The sequence below is a fragment of the Athene noctua genome, chromosome 10, assembly GCF_965140245.1.
Source record: "Athene noctua chromosome 10, bAthNoc1.hap1.1, whole genome shotgun sequence".
NCBI lineage: Eukaryota > Metazoa > Chordata > Aves > Strigiformes > Strigidae > Athene > Athene noctua.
This window is the reverse complement of record NC_134046.1, coordinates 39,995-58,074: the sequence shown is the minus strand read 5'-3', so window position 1 is coordinate 58,074 and position 18,080 is coordinate 39,995.

The following is an 18,080-nucleotide window of genomic DNA, read 5'->3' as shown; positions in this document are numbered from 1 at the left end:
CTCTCTCTCCGTGTGTCGCTGTCTGTCTTCCAGTCACTGGTCTTTAATTCCTCCCTCTTCCCTGTAGCTTGCTGCTATTTTTTTTTTCCCTGTTCTCCATCATGCTCTGTCGGGTGCCCTGTCCCTGTTTATCAATTCCTCCCTCTGCCCTGCGGTCTGTCTCTTTTCACCATTTAATTTTTGCCTCGCTCGCTCTCTGTCTGGCTCCTTGTGCCGGGTTTGCGAATTCCTTCCTCTGTGCCCCGTACCCCCTGTGATCTTTGCTGCTTTGTGGCCTGTTTCTGGCTGGCGCTCTGTTACTATTCAGTAATTCCTCTCTCGATGCCTTGTAGTCTGTTGCTTTTGTCTTTTCTCCATCTCTCTGTCTCTGTTTCCCCTGTTTTAGAATACACCCCCCCACCCCCACCCCCCTTCTTTCTGTATGCATCAGGATTAGTTTTTGGCTCCAGGTCTCTTTTTTTCTGTGTCTCTGTCCCTGTTTCCTAATTCTTCCTTCTCTGCCCTGTCACATGTAGCGATGTGATTTGTTTTGTGTTCCTTCCCATGGTTTGCTGTCCTGACTCCCCATCGCTGTTGCTTTTTCCTCCCTCTGTGCCCTGTTCTCTGGAGCTTTTTGGTCTTTCTTCCATCTTGCTTGGTCTAGCTCCCTGCTCCCCCCCTTTTTTTTTTTTCCCCTCCATGTCTGTTGTGCCACCCATCCCAGCTTTTTTTTTTCTGCATCTCTATGCTGCTCCTCGTCCTTCTTTGTTGGTTTCTGTCCTGCTCCTCCTCCTTTCTGCTGCCTGTTTTCTTCTCTCCCTGCTGCTTTTTTTTCTGCATATCCACGTTGGGTTCCCTGTCCCCATCCTCTCACCGCCCCATTGCTCATCTCTTGTTTTCTCTCTACCCCTGTACTAGTCAGCTAGCTGCCACCTTTCTTCTGTCTTCTTGTGTCCTGCATCTTGCTCCTCATGTTTGGCAGTTTCCAGCTCTGCCCAGCAGCTTGTTGCTCCAGGAACCGACTGACTGTTCCCGGCTGGACTGAGGAGCGTGGCTCCGGGAACAAGCGCCAAGGTGTGCCAGGGGCAGGGGCAGCATTAGGGGCCCTGAGCCCCGGAGCAGACTCACTCCCTTCTGGGACTTGTTCTGTGTGTGACTGAATAAACACTTGCTGTCTGCCGGCTGCCTTTTGTGCTTCCTTTGCCCCAGGTGAGGGGCTGGGAGGGGTGATGATGCTCTGTGGGGGTGGGTGATGGCCTCCAGCTGTGGGCTGGGGCTGGAGGGGCCCCAGGTGTGGGCAGTGAGGCTGATGGCAGCGGCCCCTCCCTGTAAAGGGCTTGCTCCGGGTGGAGGGGCGGGTGCTGCTGTTAAGAGCAAGGCAGCCGTCGGAGGGGTCGGTGTCAACCAAGGGAGGAGCAGAGCAGTCGCTGAGCATTGCTGGGCCCTGGCTGCACCGAGGGAGAAGGTGAGTGGAGCCGTGCCATCAGCTGGCAGCTCCTGGGGAGGATGGCGGTGCCTGCAGGGTGGCAGTGTTGGAGGTGGTGGCAGGGGCTGCCCCGAGCCGGGGGTGAGGCTTCTGGGTGCATTGGTGGGGGTTCGGAGGGGTGAGCAACGGTGCTGCTGCAGGGTCAGAAAGCAGAGAAAACCGCCTCTCGCAACCCAGCGGGAGCTGTGGTCCTGGCGTGTGGGGTTTCTGGCCAGCCGCGTTGGTTCCCTGGGTCACGCTGGGATGCGGGGTCTTACAGCGCTTGGCGTGCAGGCGGCCGTGCCGCGTTGGCCAGCGCGTGCCAGGAGCTGTAGGTTCTGCAGACTCGGCTGCCAGGCAGCCGCACCGCTCGTGGGCGCCCGTAGCGCGGCGCAGTCCTCGCTACCGCCGCGGCCCCTGTGGCGCAGCACGAGGGATAGTTTTGTTGCCGCTTTCACGTGGATTCCCGGGGGCTTCCAGCTGCTCCCCACCAAGCGTCGTGCCCGTTCCTCGAGAGCGTGTGCGCAGTGACGTGCCGCTCGGCCGCCGCTCGCGCGGGGGTTGGCGCTCGCCCGCGCTAACCGCCGCTGCCTGGCAAACGCCACACGGTGCTGTCGGTGGGCGACACAGAGGTGGCCCCGTGCCCCACGCTGCCGCCCGCCAGCAACGTCAGTGCGATGCTCCGATGCCCGTGGGGGGGTGCGGCCACGCTCGGTGCCCCCTCCTGGTAAGGAAATGCTGCCGCCGCCCCACGTCACGCTGCCGGCGGGCGCTCGGTGCGCGAAGGGCAGGACTGCAGCGCCGGCCCCGCACAGGTGTGCGGCACCGCCAGAGCCGCCTTCCTGCTGCCGCAGCGTGAGGCTTGCTGGGCGTGATTCCTGGGGGTGGGCGAGGGCCGAGGCCGCCGGTGAGGCCGGCCCGCCCCTTTGGCAGGTGTGGGGGCCCCTCCTGCCCGCTGGCCACACGGCAGCGGTGGGGCAGGAAGCTTCACACTGCCTGCTGTGTCAGGCCTCGGCTCTCCTGGAGGTGATCCGGGCCGGGGGAACCACAGGGAGTTACCCGAGAGCTGGGACAAAGGCAGAGGGGAAGAAGATGGGTGTCCCCCGGGGGTTGGTGCTGGGTGCCTCCCCAGCTTGCCAGAGCTCCCCTTGAGCTGGCACTGGCCTCGCCCGCACCGTGTCCTGGCCCCAGGTGTCGCACCTCACCCTGAAGCCCGTCCCGTAGCCCCAGGTCACCCCCGAGCCCCGCGGGGATGGCGGCAAGCCGGCCCTTGGCGCCTCCGCAGGAGCCCCTGTGGAAGGGGGGCTCCGGCCAGGGGCGATCTACGGTAATAACGGCAGTCGCTTCACCTTCTCCCAGAGGCCTCACCGGGGCCGTGTTGGAGAACGGCTTGCAGAGAGCAAGGCCGTGGGTCTCTGCAGGAGCTGATTGCAGCCATCTGAGGTAAACAAAGGAAACAACCCAGGGTACAGTTATGCTTACAATGGACTGTTATGTTAACAAAGAGAGAAACTGAGGTACACCGTGGCCTTGAGTGTGATGGTGAACAACCTTGGGAAAAAAAGGCAGGCCAGAAGAGGGAAGATGTTGGGACATATCTGAAATGTCACAAGTGGCTGGGATATTATAATGTAGCCTTTTACATGTATCCAATAGATTTGTGAGTAGTATGCATGATTATTGTAGAGTGCTTAATGTAAGGGGTGATTTTTTTTCAGTAAAGCTGAAGCTTGCTCTATCATTCACATTGAATCGGCCGCTTGCTTCCTCCAACCGCCACAAGTGGCGCACCGAACAGGGTTACCCGAACTCTGCTTTTCCACCTAACGGAACCGAGGAAGCGGCGGGATGGACTCGGAGTAGGAAGGCAACGCTGCCACCTCCTCAGCGCCAGGTGCAGGTGTTCACTCCGAGAAGGGCTACCCCGGAAAGGCTGCAATAGGGGACTTACCCAGGAAAGGCCAAGGAATTAAGGAACCTGGTCATTGGCTACTTGATCGGATGTGGAAGAAGATCGTCAAGGTACATGATCCAGCATTTTAAGGAATTTAAGGAATTTTCGCCCAGGCAGGAATATTTTCAACGAGAGGTAGTCCTAAAACTTTTTGCTTTTTAGAAAAGCAGGGAGTAAGTCCGATAAAAGACTTAGCTGTGCTGATTGGTCTGGGCAAGGCTAGGGGACACTTTAAAGAGCCAAATTTATTGCTTAAAGAATCAGAATGGTGTGATAATCTTTTAGACCCTGATGCTGTAAATCCTGAAAAAGAATCTGAACTGTCTGGCTTGTGTCCTCCCTTAACTGAGGACGATGGACATGGCAAGAAAAATTCTTACTCCTGTAAGCTATGAGCCAGCTCATCAGCCACGTTGGGAAAAACGGCTTTTTTCTGTTTTTTAAAGATTTAGAGAAAAGCATTAATAAGAATGGGCTGCAAAACCTCAGATTACAACAGCTGTACTGGAGGCGACGGCTCAGGGATATCGATTGGCCCCATAAAAATTGGCTAACACTTTTAAGAAAAAAACCCGTCATTCACGCCGGCACAGCACTCTACCTGGAAAACCGAGTGTGTAGCTTAACATTTGGAGCTGGCGGCGGCGGCCCGGGGCCTCCCCGACCCCCCCCGCCGCGGAGCGGCCACCTGCAGCTGAGCCGGCACTGTGCGCTCGGCACACCGCCCCCCCGTCCGGCAGGGTTATGCAGCGCAGGCTTTAGATGTGCTTAACGGAGTCCTCGTATTGGTAATATTTGTCATTTTACGTTGTGAGTAATGAGTGTCAGGAGCTCCTCTGTGTAGTTGTGTGAGTGTGTGTGTGTGTGAGTGTGCCGCGGCCACTGCAGCCGCGGAGTTCTCCGGCCAGGGAAGCGGCCGGCCAGGAACTGCAGGGTCCTAGTGCCCGCCCGCTGGGGCATCGGTGCTGCGGTTGGTTTGGGCTCAGTGCTCTCAGTGTCACAGGTGAAATACCTCCTCTAGCAGGAGGCAGTCATTCTGTGTTGATTGTTGTTTTGAATTTAGGCGCATACTCTGCGGGGAGAGTGCACCTCTGAACCATCTGCCTAATGGAAATATTGTTAAAAAATCATCTGCAACCTTACAGGGGTTGTTTGTTTTACCAGGGGTTGTAGATGCTGATTATGAAGAGAAAATAAAAATTATGGTCTGTACCCCTGTGTTCTGTAACAAAAGGGTCAAAAATTGTTCAGCTTGCTTCTTTTGCTGCGGCTCCCCCTAACAGTATACCAAGAAGCCGCAATGACTCAGGATTTAGATCAGCAGATACCCCTTAAATATTTTTGGACTAAAACAGTAACACAAGGTTAACTTCTGGTAAAATGTACTCTCGCTAAAACTGAAAAATCTGTTGGGCTAACAGGCATTTTAGATACTAGTGCAGATGTGACCATAATATCTGTGAGCAGATTGGCTGTTAGCCCTGGTACCTCAAATGCTTTTCAGGGCTGGTGTCATGCTGTAACAATTTAAAGCAAGGATCTCATTCATGTAAGAGGCCCAGAAAATTGGGTAGCAAATATTCATCCATTTATATTGGAAAACCCCTATTGCATTTTGGGGTCATAACTGTATGACTCAGTGAGGAACTCAGATTGGATCAAATCTGTCTTAATCACCACTGTAGCACAACCCACCCTGAAACCCACCCTGACACTCACCTTGTGAACCGAATCACCTGTGTGTATTGTCCTGCAACAACTTAAAACTGTTATTAAGACTTTAAAAGATTTACTGAAACTGTTAGGAACCATGAATTGCTTACAGCCGTTGTGGGCCTAACTGATGTTGATCTGCATAGCTTGTTTGATATTTTACGAAAAGATCCTTCACTGACATCACCCAAAGTACTTACAGAGAAAGCAAAACAAGATCTTCCCCGTATAGCTAACAACCATCGCAAGCATACTTCATTCCCCCACAGGGCAAACCATGGTAGAAAGAGCGCACCAGACCTTGAAAGTGCGTTTGCAAAAACAAAAGGGGGGAGAGATCTTGGCTCCAGGTCAACCGTTTGCTCTGCTGTAAAACGCATGCATTTCTTCCACCAGAATGCCAGAACAACACAAAACCAGTTTTCTTTATCAAGGCATCCAGCTAAAAACATCACTGCAACTTGCCCTGAATACCAGAAAGACTCCATCTCTTCAAACCTTTTAAACATCTCCCCTGTGTTACAGGTGTCACCAGTATTGTGTCGTCTTTCATCACAGATACCAGATCGACAAGAAGTCCACAGCAAAGCTCAAGTGTTAACAAAGACTTAGAAAGTAGTAACTGGGAAAGACAATTTTTTTTTTAATAACCTGGGGAAGAGGTTATGCTTGTGTCTCCACAGGTCTCAGTCTCCAATGGTCACCGACAAGGTGTGTGCGACCACATCTGAGGCGTGAGAGGCAGCCAGCACTCAGGATCCAGCTGTGGGTGCTGTGAGTGCCCCTATGCGGACAGTCTGCGGTCTCTTCGACTGATGTTTTAAGCAGAATGTCTGAGTAATGTTTGCTACTGCAACAGGACAAACTACACTACAGTTGCCAATTCTTTTAAGAGAAAATGCTAACAGTAACTGCAACTCCTTAATGAAATATATAGGCTTACTAGTCACTTGTGCGAGATGTACTTTAGATAAAATATAGTTATTAATAAGCATAAGATGCTGTAAGAATGTACGTATTCCACTTTCTTTGTTTAGTAATATTAAGAATTAAGAGCTCAAGTGTTTAACCTTATTTAGAAACTCCCTTGGGTTTCCCCCTGGAGTACTGGCCAGGCTCCAGGTGGAACCCAACAGGAGAATGAAATCAGATGTTTCCGCTCAAAGGAAGTTGCCGGTTATTTTGGCCTGTTGATTTAGAGGCTGGACCTGCTTGCAGCGACTTTGGATGCCTCACCTACGGATGGACGCATCACGTAGGGTTTCCAGTTTGTGAGGAAGAGCACTCTAAATTCTCACTGTATCCAGGGTTCCCTAGCAATTGCGGATCTGAATGTTAGTACCGTACTTTCCTTACTGTTTATTTTGTAGTATTTAGTCATATCCCTTGCATGTGGGTAGTATGGGATGCTTTGTGCTTGATAGGGTACCTTTAACAGTTTATTGCGGTGATTAGGAATAGTATTATTGATTGTAGTAATTATTACAATAGCATATAGTTGTATAATGAGAAATATTAGTAAATTTATGCTTGTGCAGCCTGCACAAAAAGAAAAAGGGGGAATTGTTGGAGAACAGCTTGCAGAGAGCAAGGCCGTGGGTCTCTGCAGGAGCTGATTGCAGCCATCTGAGGTAAACAAAGGAAACAACCCAGGGTACAGTTATGCTTACAACGGACTGTTATGTTAACAAAGAGAGAAACTGAGGTACACCATGGCCTTGAGTGTGATGGTGAACAACCTTGGGAAAAAAAGGCAGGCCAGAAGAGGGAAGATGTTGGGACATATCTGAAATGCCACAAGGGGCTGGGATATTATAATGTAGCCTTTTACACGTATCCAATAGATTTGTGAGTAGTATGCATGATTATTGTAGAGTGCTTATGTAAGGGGTGATTTTTTTCAATAAAGCTGAAGCTTGCTCTATCATTCACGTTGAATCGGCTGCTTGCTTCCTCCACCTGCTGCAGGGCCTTGCTTGCCTGTTCCTTCCCTGGGGATGCTGTTGACCGGACCCACTTCAGAACTGTGTGGGGTTCTCTGCCTGCCCTTGTGCTCCTCGCAGCAGAGAGGTGAGAAGGGACAGGCCCCTGGGACGTTTTCTGGCTGTGGACAGGAGCTGTCACAGCTGAAGCTGGAGAGGCCTGAGAAAGGGAAAGAAGAAAATCAAGGGCATGTGGGCAGCAGCTGCCTTCCACTGCAGGAAGAGAGAGCCTGCCTCTCTGGGCGAGGCAGGAGCCCTCTGTACAGTCCGCAGCGGGCCGGACCGCCAGCGTGCGATCAGGGTCCGTGCGCGTCACCCAGAGCGCGGTACGGCCGCGCAGCGTGCGAGCGAGGCCACACGTGCAGGAAGCTGTGTTTTGTAAGAGCCGAGAGACACCCGCGTGTTCTTTGAGGTGGAGGGCAGCTGAGCGACTGCAGCTCCAGAAAAGGAAGGGAGGAGAGAAGGAGAAAGAAGGGTCTGACTTGGCAAATTTTTCCTGGCAGCGCTGAGAGCGACAGCTGCGGTGAGTCGCGGACCCTCGGGCCCTGTTGCCCCTCTTGGACGTTTTGGGCTGTCCCCTGGCCCCCTCTCTATCCCATGCTGCTGTGATTTTTTTTTGTTGTTGTTGTTTTTGCTTCCCTATATCTGTGCTCTCCTTCTTTCCTGATCCCACTCCCTGTTGTGGTTTTTGTCTAGCTCTTCCTTTTTTCTAGATGCTTGGTCCTGCTCTCTCTCCTTCCTTTGTTTCATCCTCCCTTTCTCTCCTGTAACCTAGCGCTGTTATTTTCCTTGTTCAGTTCTTGTTTCAGATCGGCTTTGGGGTCTCTTTTTGCCCACAGCTTTCTCTGGCCTGTTCCCAGGCATTGTTATCCTCTGCGAGCCTGTCTGCCGCTCCATGTGCCTGCCTGCCCATTTCCCTCCCTCCTGGTAATCCCGCCTGTATGCAATGACCGAGCTCAGGCCGCCCCTGCTCCTGTATCTCCCTGTCCCCGTCCTCCACCCTGTTCACCTCGCCCTCTCTCAGACCCTTTGTGCTGCTCCCTGTCTTGACTGTTGATGGCTTCATCTCTCTCTTTTGTTCTCTCTTCCTGCCTTCTCTCATGCTCCAAGTCTGTCCTTCTCTGTGTTCCTCTTGTTGGTTCCAGGCCAGCATCCTGCTGCCTGTCTCTCTCTTCCGTAGTCGTCTCCTGCTGTCCAGCTCCCTGTCGCTCACCTCTCTTCTAGATGCCTCCGTGCTGCCTCCTCTCCTTGCTGATCCCCCCGCCCTGCTGCCCATCGCTGCCTTGGCGCTCTTTCACCACACCACTCCTGCCCTAAAATACTCGCCCTGTAAATGCCGACCCCACCAATACTGCCCCCCCCCCAGGCTCCCCACAGAAACGATCCCCTCAAATACTCTACCCTGAAACACTTCCTGTAAAATAGTCCCCTCTAAAAAGTCCCCCAGCAAATAATCACTTGGAAATGCTCCAACTTCAAAATATATCCCTGCGAAATAATACTCCTGCCACCCCTGGACCCCCCGTGAAATAATAGTCCCCCCCTGAAATAAGAATTCCCCCCCACCCCCCGAAATAATGGTCCCCAAAAATAGTCGTCCCCCCCCCCCCCCCCCCCCCCGAAATAACAATGCTTCTGCCCGTGAAATACGGCTCCACCACCAAAATGATACTGCTAGGAAAAAATCCCCGCCCCTCACGCCGCCCTTCCTTCCCCCACCCAGCCGGTAGAATAATACACCCTTCCAAATAATACTCGCCCAATAATACCCCTGGAAATATTATACCCACCCCCCTTGGAATACTACTATGCCTCCCAGTGAAATAATGCACTCCTCCCCGACCCCCCCCCCCCCCCCCCCCAATAATGCTCTCCCTGACCCCTGCTGAAGTAAGGCTCGCCCCCCCATGTGAGATGACCCCCCCCCCCCCCCCCCCCCGTGTGAAATGTTGCTATGGCCCTGAGAAAGAACACTCACTCAGCACTCCACCCCCCCACCCCGGATATAATACTACCTCCAATAATATTACTCCTCCCATACTCCACCCTACCCCCCATTATAAAACTCTCTGCCCCACCGGAGATATAACACTCCCCCTCAATAAAAAACTTATCTTTGATATCAAACAAGATACTGCTGCGCTCCTGCGAAATACCACTCCACCACTGCCTGCTAAATATTCTTCCCCCCACCTCACGAAATAAGATAATTCTAATGTCTGCTTCCTTGCAGTCTCTCACACATTTTGGTCCTTCCACCTCTATTTGGCCTCCAATTACACTTGAACTCTACTTTCTCCAATCCCCTCCTGCTTTCAGCCTCCAGTATTTTCTGGCCTCTACTTATGTTTTTAGCCTCCCACCCTGTTTCAGCTGACCACCTTTCTTCAGCCTACAATTTTTTCTGGCCTGTACTGCCCTCCAGCCTCTCACCCCCTTTCAGGCTCCCACCTTTTTTATGGCTTCCAATATTTTCTGGCCTCTACTGCCCTCCAGCCTCCCACCCCGTTTCAGCCTCCCACCCCCTTTCAGCCTCCCACCCCTATTCGGCCTCCATTTTTTCTGGCCTCTACTGCCCTCCAGCCTCCCACCCCATTTCAGCCTCCCACCCCATTTCAGCCTCCCACCCCTTTTCGGCCCCCATTTTTTCCTGGCCTCTAGTGCCCTCCAGCCTCCCACCCTGTTTCAGCCTCCCACCTATTTTCGGCCTCCATTTTTTCCTGGCCTCTACTGCCCTCCAGCCTCCCACCCTGTTTCAGCCTCCCACCCTGTTTCAGCCTCCCACCCTGTTTCAGCCTCCTACCTATTTTCGGCCTCCATTTTTTTCTGGCCTCTACTGCCCTCCAGCCTCCCACCCCGCTTCAGCCTCCCACCTCTTTTCGGCCTCCATTTTTTTCTGGCCTCTACTGCCCTCCAGCCTCCCACCCGGTTTCAGCCTCCCACCTATTTTCAGCCTCTATTTTTTCCTGGCTTCTACTGCCCTCCAGCCTCCCACCCTTTTTCAGCCTCCCACCTCTTTTCGGCCTCCATTTTTTTCTGGCCTCTACTGCCCTCCAGCCTCCCACCCTGTTACAGCCTCCCACCTATTTTCGGCCTCCATTTTTTCCTGGCCTCTACTGCCCTCCAGCCTCCCACCCCGCTTCAGCCTCCCACCCCGTTTTGGATCCCACATTTTTCTGGTCTTTATTTCTCTTCCAGCCTCTCTTTTAGGTCTCTTGCAGCTTTTCTGCACTGCCTGCGTTCCTGCCTTGACGTGCTCTTTGAAGAATTGAATCGATGGAAGACTTTGAATCTGTTGGTTGCTTCATCTCTCTCTCTTGTTCTCTCTTCTGTGTTTTCTCATTCTCCACCCGTCTGTCTTTCTCTCTGTTGCTCTTGTTGGTTCTAGGCCAGCATCCCACTCCCCGTCTCTATTTCTTCCGCAGTCGTCTCCTGCTCTCTGTCTCCCTGTTGCTCACCTGTCTTCTGGATGCCTCAGTGCTGCCTCCTCTCTCCTGATCCATCTGGCCTGTTCCCATCCCTGGCTTGATGCTCTTTCTCCACCTCTCTGCCTCGGACCTGTCCCTCTTCTCATCTCTCAGTTGCTACTGTTTCTTTCTCCATCACTTCCTCACTGCCTCTTCCTTTTCCCCTTTTCCCTTCTTCTCTCGGTCCTCCATCCTCTGCCAAGCATTTTGCCTGTAGAGATCCATACCCCTCTCGGTGGTGCTCTTTCCTGCTATAACCCTGTGCCCAGATCCCTGTTCCATTCTCTTCTGCTCTGTGGCCTTTTCCCTTTCAATTTGTAGCCCGTCCCGCTCCCTCTCCCTTTCTCTCTCTCTTGCTCTCTCTTCCCCTTATGCTCTCTGCCTTTTTAACCTTCTCTTGCTCTCCCTCCTTTCCACCTTCCTTTCTCCCCACATTTGATTTCTCTCTCTCTCTCTGCCTTTCTAGTCTCGGCCCATCATTATCTCTCTTCCTCTGTCTTGCTCCCTCAACCTGTTTTTCCTCCAACATGTGCCCGCAGGACTTCTCCTCTTTTTTTTTTCTTTTTTCCTCGTGATTTCTCCATTTGTAATTCCCACATGGCCTCCCACTCTTTTTTTGTCTTCCCAGCCCTTTTCAGACTCTAATGCCCATCAGAACGTGCACCCCCTACCGGCACCTATTTGTTTCTGGCCTATGTTTGTCCTGTGGACTCTTCTTTCCTGTGGCCTCCCATCACATTTTGGGACCCCTGAAAATACTGCCCCTGAAGAGTCTTCCGAAATAGTCTGTCCAGTAACACTCCCCTGCCTTGAAATAGCCCCGCCTGAAACAGTTCCTCCCCAAATAGTCCCCCCTGCCATATTCCCCCCTGCAATAGTGCCTTCAAAAGAGTCTCCCTGAAGTAGTCCCTCCCGCAATAACTCACTCTCTGAAATAATCCCCCCAAAATATTCCCCCTTAAACTCGTGCCCCTCTGAAATGCTGGGGTTTCAACCCCAAGCCCCAAATTAAGGTTGACATAGGGGCGATTTCCACAGTCCTTCACAAAGTGGTGGTGAGTTTCCCTTTAAACTTCCCTCTGGCTTTGCAGGGAGAGCCATTAGGTAAATGTGCCCCAGGTGTTCTGCATTAAGTAAAGACAGGTCAGGTGTCCCATGGAGAGGATAAAAGCTGGGACCACTTGCAGGAAGTGTGGACTGGCTGTCTGTGTGGTGGATGCATTCTGAAGAATTTTCTGTTGGGGAAGGATCTCTCGACTCCCTGGAACTGGGCTCTTCAGGTCTGGCTTTTGTCAATGTGGGCTTTGTAGAGATTCAGTGTCTGGCTTTCTTGGTCTTGTGTATTTGGCTTGTTGACCTGGTTGTCTCCCATCCCTTCTATGGGAGACTGTATTTCAGTGTTTATTGCAGCCATTGCTGGTCGTGCGGTGTCGTTGTTGGGATCGTTGTGATTGATGTCAATTATGTGTAACCCGATTGACTTGTACCCCCAGTGATCACCCGTGTAGCAACCCTTTAGTGTCAAATTTAATTTGGCTATCGGTTCATCTTGAGGCTGGCTGTGTCCTTTATGCTAGGCCTGATAATTGGCAAAACACCCTCAAAGTAGCACTCCTGAAATAGTCTGTCCTGTAACACTCCCGCCTCAAAATAGGACTGCAACCAAAGAGTCCTCCCCAAAATACGTCCCCCTGAAATAGTCTCCCTGAAACCGTCCCTCCCATAACACTTCCTCAGGAAGAGTCCTCCACAGTACCCCTGAAATAGTTTTCCCCAATAAATAGTCCCCCTGAAACAGTACCTGCCATAACTCTCCTGCCACAAAACACTCTCCCTGGAAAATCTACCTCCACCAGTACTCCCCCCCCAAAATGTTCTCCCCAGAAACGGTCCTCCCCAAATCCTTTCTCCTGGAATAGTCTCCCCTCAAATGCTCTCCCCTGAAGCACTCCCTCTGAAATAGATCCCTCGAAAGACATCCCCCTGGAAATAATCCCCCTGTAATGCTCTGCTCTTAAAATACTCCCCCGTCAAATAGTCGTCCGTTAAATATCCCTCCTAAATACACCCACCAAAATACTCCCCCAAAGGAGTCTCCAAATAGCCTCCCTGAAATAGACCCTCCGTATCAATTCCCCTGAAACGATACCCCCTGAAATATTTAGGCCCCAAAACAGTCCCACTGAAACTGTCCGCCCCCAAATAGCTTCCACATAATACACTCCCCTTTATTCTAAGGCCTACTTTCCCGGGGCCTCCCACCCATTTTGGTCCTTCCACACCGTTTGGCCTCCATGTTTTCCTGCCCTCAACTTCCCCTAAGCCTCCCTCCCCCTTGCAGCCACCACTTTTTTTGGTCTCTACCCCCCCCCCCCCCCCGGGCGGCCTCCCACCATGTTTCAGCCTCCCATATTTTTTTGGCCTTTATCTCCCCCTGGCCACCCACCCCATTTCAGCCTCCCACCTTTTGTCGGCATCCAATTTTTTCTGGCCTCTACAGCCCTCCAGCCTCAGACCCCATTTGGGATACAACATTTTTCTGGCCTGTATTTCCCTTCCAGCCTCTCTTTTAGGTCTCTTGCAGCTTTTCTGCACTGCCTGCATTCCTGCCTAGATGTGCTCTTTGAAGAATTGAATCGATGGAAGACTTTGAATCTACTGATTGCTTCATCTCTCTCTCTTGTTCTCTCTTCTGTCTTTTCTCATTCTCCACCCGTCTGTCTTTCTCTCTGTTGCTCTTGTTGGTTCTAGGCCAGCATCCCACTCCCCGTCTCTATTTCTTCTGCAGTCGTCTCCTGCTCTCTGTCTCCCTGTTGCTCACCTGTCTTCTGGATGCCTCAGTGCTGCCTCCTCTTTTTCCTGATCCATCTGGCCTGTTCTCATCCCTGGCTTGATGCTCTTTCTCCACCTCTCTGCCTCGGACCTGTCCCTCTTCTCATCTCTCAGTTGCTACTGTTTCTTTCTCCATCACTTCCTCACTGCCTCTTCCTTTTCCCCTTTTCCCTTCTTCTCTCGGTCCTCCATCCTCTGCCAAGCATTTTGCCTGTAGAGATCCATACCCCTCTCGGTGGTGTTCTTTCCTAGTACAAACTCGTGCCCAGCTCCCGTGCCCTTCCCTTCTGCTCCGTGGGCCTTTCCCTTTCAGCTTGTAGCCCGTCCCGATCCCTCTCTCTTTCTCAATCTCTTGCTCTCTCATGCCTTCAATCCCTCTGTCTTCTTGACAGTCCCTTGCTCTCCCTCCTTCCCACCTTCCTTCCCCCCACAGGTGATTTCTCTCTGTCTTTCTAGTCTCGACCCATCATTACCTCTCTTCCTCTGTCTTGCTCCGTGATCCTGTTTTGCTTCCAACATATGCCTGTAGATCCCCCCCCCCTTCCTTTTCTAAGTGATTTCACCGTCTCTAATTCCACCAGGGCCTCTCATCCCTTTTTGGCTATCCAGCCCTTTTCAAACACTAATGCCCATCAGAGCGTGCACCTCCTTCCGGCATCTCCGCTTTCCTGGCAGAAATTTGCCCTGTGGCGTCTAGGCCTCCACTTTCCTGCAGCCTGCCAGTCATTTTGCTCCTTCCACTCCATGTGCGCTTCCACTTTTTCCCGCCCTTCGCTTACGCCAAGCCTCCCTCCCTCTTGCAGCCTGCCTGCCTGCCTCCCCCCCTCCTGTAGCATCTTGCAGCCTGCCTGACTGCCTCCTACCCTCTTTCAAACTCTTGCAGCCTGTCTGCCTCCCTCCCTTACTCTTGCCTGCTCCCTCCCTCTTGCAGCCTCTTGCCGCTTGCCTGCCTGCCTCCCCCCCTCTTGCAGACTCTTGCAGCCTGCCAGCCTGCCTGCTTCCATCCCTCTTGCATCCTCTTGCACAATGCCTGCCTGCGTGCCTCCCTTGATCTTGCAACCTGGCTCCCTGCCTCCCGCCCTCTTGTAGCCTCTTGCAGCCTGCCTGACTGCCTCCTACCCGCTTTCAGCGTCTTGCAGCCTGTCTGCCTCCCTCCCTTACTCTTTCCTTCCTGCCTTCCTCTTGCAGCCTCTTGCAGCTTGCCTGCCTGCCTGCCTCCCTCCCTCCCTCTTGCAGCCTCTTGCACCCTGCCTGCCTGCCTGCATCCCTCCCTCTTGCATCCTCTTGCACCCTGCCAGCCTGCCTGCCTCCTTCCCTCTTGCAGCCTCTTGCACCCTGCCGGCCTGCCTGCCTCCCCCTGACTTGTAGCCTCTTGCAGCCTGCCTGACTGCCTCGTACTCTCTTTCAAACTCTTGCAGCCTGCCTGTCTCCCTCCCTTACTCTTGCTTGCTCCCTCCCTCTCGCAGCCTCTTGCACCCTGCTGGCCTGCCTGCCTCCATGCCTCTGGCATCCTCTTGCAGGCTTCCTGGCTGCGTCCTTCCCTCCCTCGTGCAGTCATTTTCAGCGTGCCTGTCTGCCTCCCTCCCTCTTGCATCCTCTTGCACAATGCCTGCCTGCATGCCTCCCTTGATCTTGCAACCTGGCTCCCTGCCTCCCACCCTCTTGCAGCCTCTTGCAGACTGTCTTCATGCCTCCCTCTTTCAGCCTCTTTAACTTGCATGCCTCCCTCCTTCTTGCAGCCTACCTTTTTCCCTCCCTCCATATATACCTTCTTTCCTCCGTCTTGCAGCCTCTTTCAGTCTGCCTGCCTCCCTCTCTCTTGCAGCCTCTTGCACCCTGCCAGCTTGCCTCCCTCCCTCCCTACATCTCACAGACTGCTTCCCTCCCTCCCTCCCTCCCTCCCTCCCTCCCTCCCTCCCTCCCTCCCTCCCTCCCTCCCTCCCTCCCTCCCTCCATCTTGCAGCCTCTTGTAGACTGCCTGCCTGCCTCCCTCTTCCAGCCTCTTGAGGCCTGCCTCCCTCCCTCTCTCTTGAAGCCTGACTCCCTCCCTATATAACTTCCTCTCTTTATTTTGCAGCCTTTTGCAGCCTGCCTTCCTCGTTCCCACCCTGCCTCCCTCCATTCCTCCCTCTTGCCATCTCTGATTTTTCTTGCCTCTACCTGCCCCTGGCTTCACACTCCATTTCAACACCCCACCTTTTATTGGTCTCCAATTTTTTCTACTCTCTACTGCCCTGCAGGCTTCCACTCTGTTTCAGTCTCCCACCTTTTTTCTTTTTTTTTGTCTCCATTTTTTTCCTGGCCTCCACTGCTCTCCAGCCTCCCACTTTATCACGGCTTCCAATTTTTTCTGGCCTCTACTGCCCTCCAGCCTCCCACCCCATTTCAGCCTCCCACCCCTATTCGGCCTCCATTTTTTCTGGCCTCTACTGCCCTCCAGCCTCCCACCCCATTTCAGCCTCCCACCCCATTTCAGCCTCCCACCCCTTTTCGGCCCCCATTTTTTCCTGGCCTCTAGTGCCCTCCAGCCTCCCACCCTGTTTCAGCCTCCCACCTATTTTCGGCCTCCATTTTTTCCTGGCCTCTACTGCCCTCCAGCCTCCCACCCTGTTTCAGCCTCCCACCCTGTTTCAGCCTCCTACCTATTTTCGGCCTCCATTTTTTTCTGGCCTCTACTGCCCTCCAGCCTCCCACCCCGCTTCAGCCTCCCACCTCTTTTCGGCCTCCATTTTTTTCTGGCCTCTACTGCCCTCCAGCCTCCCACCCGGTTTCAGCCTCCCACCTATTTTCAGCCTCTATTTTTTCCTGGCTTCTACTGCCCTCCAGCCTCCCACCCTTTTTCAGCCTCCCACCTCTTTTCGGCCTCCATTTTTTTCTGGCCTCTACTGCCCTCCAGCCTCCCACCCTGTTACAGCCTCCCACCTATTTTCGGCCTCCATTTTTTCCTGGCCTCTACTGCCCTCCAGCCTCCCACCCCGCTTCAGCCTCCCACCCCGTTTTGGATCCCACATTTTTCTGGTCTTTATTTCTCTTCCAGCCTCTCTTTTAGGTCTCTTGCAGCTTTTCTGCACTGCCTGCGTTCCTGCCTTGACGTGCTCTTTGAAGAATTGAATCGATGGAAGACTTTGAATCTGTTGGTTGCTTCATCTCTCTCTCTTGTTCTCTCTTCTGTGTTTTCTCATTCTCCACCCGTCTGTCTTTCTCTCTGTTGCTCTTGTTGGTTCTAGGCCAGCATCCCACTCCCCGTCTCTATTTCTTCCGCAGTCGTCTCCTGCTCTCTGTCTCCCTGTTGCTCACCTGTCTTCTGGATGCCTCAGTGCTGCCTCCTCTCTCCTGATCCATCTGGCCTGTTCCCATCCCTGGCTTGATGCTCTTTCTCCACCTCTCTGCCTCGGACCTGTCCCTCTTCTCATCTCTCAGTTGCTACTGTTTCTTTCTCCATCACTTCCTCACTGCCTCTTCCTTTTCCCCTTTTCCCTTCTTCTCTCGGTCCTCCATCCTCTGCCAAGCATTTTGCCTGTAGAGATCCATACCCCTCTCGGTGGTGCTCTTTCCTGCTATAACCCTGTGCCCAGATCCCTGTTCCATTCTCTTCTGCTCTGTGGCCTTTTCCCTTTCAATTTGTAGCCCGTCCCGCTCCCTCTCCCTTTCTCTCTCTCTTGCTCTCTCTTCCCCTTATGCTCTCTGCCTTTTTAACCTTCTCTTGCTCTCCCTCCTTTCCACCTTCCTTTCTCCCCACATTTGATTTCTCTCTCTCTCTCTGCCTTTCTAGTCTCGGCCCATCATTATCTCTCTTCCTCTGTCTTGCTCCCTCAACCTGTTTTTCCTCCAACATGTGCCCGCAGGACTTCTCCTCTTTTTTTTTTCTTTTTTCCTCGTGATTTCTCCATTTGTAATTCCCACATGGCCTCCCACTCTTTTTTTGTCTTCCCAGCCCTTTTCAGACTCTAATGCCCATCAGAACGTGCACCCCCTACCGGCACCTATTTGTTTCTGGCCTATGTTTGTCCTGTGGACTCTTCTTTCCTGTGGCCTCCCATCACATTTTGGGACCCCTGAAAATACTGCCCCTGAAGAGTCTTCCGAAATAGTCTGTCCAGTAACACTCCCCTGCCTTGAAATAGCCCCGCCTGAAACAGTTCCTCCCCAAATAGTCCCCCCTGCCATATTCCCCCCTGCAATAGTGCCTTCAAAAGAGTCTCCCTGAAGTAGTCCCTCCCGCAATAACTCACTCTCTGAAATAATCCCCCCAAAATATTCCCCCTTAAACTCGTGCCCCTCTGAAATGCTGGGGTTTCAACCCCAAGCCCCAAATTAAGGTTGACATAGGGGCGATTTCCACAGTCCTTCACAAAGTGGTGGTGAGTTTCCCTTTAAACTTCCCTCTGGCTTTGCAGGGAGAGCCATTAGGTAAATGTGCCCCAGGTGTTCTGCATTAAGTAAAGACAGGTCAGGTGTCCCATGGAGAGGATAAAAGCTGGGACCACTTGCAGGAAGTGTGGACTGGCTGTCTGTGTGGTGGATGCATTCTGAAGAATTTTCTGTTGGGGAAGGATCTCTCGACTCCCTGGAACTGGGCTCTTCAGGTCTGGCTTTTGTCAATGTGGGCTTTGTAGAGATTCAGTGTCTGGCTTTCTTGGTCTTGTGTATTTGGCTTGTTGACCTGGTTGTCTCCCATCCCTTCTATG